This window comes from Perca fluviatilis, chromosome 3, assembly GCF_010015445.1.
Source record: "Perca fluviatilis chromosome 3, GENO_Pfluv_1.0, whole genome shotgun sequence".
NCBI classification, from domain to species: Eukaryota; Metazoa; Chordata; class Actinopteri; order Perciformes; family Percidae; genus Perca; species Perca fluviatilis.
In genome coordinates this window covers 38120100-38121876 of record NC_053114.1, presented here as the reverse complement: position 1 = coordinate 38121876, position 1777 = coordinate 38120100, and the positions used below count along the sequence as shown (strand labels likewise).

Here is a 1777-nt window from a genome sequence, read left to right as displayed (position 1 = left end):
ATGGAAGATCTTGTGAAACAAGCAGAAGATGCAGCCAGACGAGGTGAGCGAGGGATTGTGTACAGGATCACCAATAAGATCTGTGGAAAGTATCCTCGAAACATCGATGCCCCAATTACAAATAAACAGGGACGACTTCTTACATCCAAAACAGAAATAGAAAACCGAAATGGGCAGAACACTTCACTGAAATCCTCAATAGACCACCACCTACAGTAGAAACTGACATACAAGAAGCTGACGCAGACCTTGATATTAACATAGAACCACAAGAGAAAGAAGAAATAATGTCCGCCATCAAGACAAGACAGCCTAAATGCTGAGCTGTTCAAGGCAGACCCAGGACTGGCAGATAAAGTACTGAAGCCACTGTTCACAGCCATATGGGTGAAGAGGAAGATACCTGATGACTGAACAAAAGGCATCATTGTAAAGATACCAAAGAAAGGTGCCCTGAGCAATTTCAACAACTGGTGCGGCATCACCCTTTTGTCTATCCCTAGTAAAATCCTGGCCAAAATCATTGTACAGAGAATATCAGGTGCAATTGATGATCAGCTTAGAAAGGAACAAGCAGGATTCCAGAAAGGTAGAGGGTGTATTGACCAAATATTCACACTACGCAACATCATTGAACAGTGCACAGAGTGGCAAAGGCAGATATACCATACCCTTTGTCTTTGGTGAATACTATGAGGTTATGGGATCCCCAACGAAATGGTTCTACTCATGAAGAGCTACAACAATTTTGCAGTCAAGACGGGAGTGAGGCAAGGTTGCGTGATGTCTGCAGTGCTGTCTAACGTGGTCATGGACTGGGTGATGAGGAGAACCACTGAAGACCAACCAAGAAGCATCAGATGGACTCTGTTCTCTCAACTGGAAGATCTGGACTTCGCTGATGACGTGGTTTTGGTCTTGCACACGCATCAGCATATGCAGCATATGCTTTGCACAGCAAATACGTCTTAAGATCAACCAGATGAAGACAGAGCTGATGATACTAAACATCCCAACCCCCCCACAAGTACAAATAGAAGACACAAACCTACCCATGACCAACCATTTCACTTACCTAGGCAGCATTGTCAGCCATGATGGAAGAGCAAGCAACGACATCACAAGCCGACTCAGCAAGGCCCGAAACACCTTACAGAGACTAAACAACGTCTGGAAGTCTGCCCAGTACAGCACCAACACCAAGCTGAGACTGTACCAGAGCTGTGTCCTGTCTACCCTGCTATACGGCTCTGAGTGCTAGTGAACAACTGAAAGTGATCTCCACAAACTGTCAACCTTCCACACCAAAGCCTACGTAAAATAAAGAGAATATTCTGGACCAACACCATCTCTAATCAACTTCTACTCAGCAGGTGTAAACATGACAACATGGCTACCATCATTATGAGAAGGCGATGGAAATGGATTGGACATGTAATATGTAGAGAGCAAGAAAACATCATGCGAACTGCCCTTCACAGGACACCAGATGGCAAACGCAAAAGAGGCCGACCCAAGAATACCTGGCGCAGGACGGTGGAGGGAGAGCTGAAGATCCTACATTACACCTGGGGCTCTATAAAGACACTGGCCCAAAACAGACAAGAGTGGAAATCCTTTGTTGCTGCCCTACATGCCAACAGGCATAATGGGCAGTAAGTTAGTTACAGTACACATAAATCACATTCTTAAATTGCTTTATGTATTTGCTTATACACTAATGAGGTTGATATAAAGAAACTGAGTAAGGCTATGCATCATGAAAATATGTTTTTAC

General features: G+C 44.3%; 1 pseudogene; it reads left to right on the top strand.

Moving 5' to 3' along the window:
• On the top strand, window positions 1-1261 carry LOC120556508 (annotated as a pseudogene).
• Window positions 1262-1777: the final 516 nt, after the last annotated feature.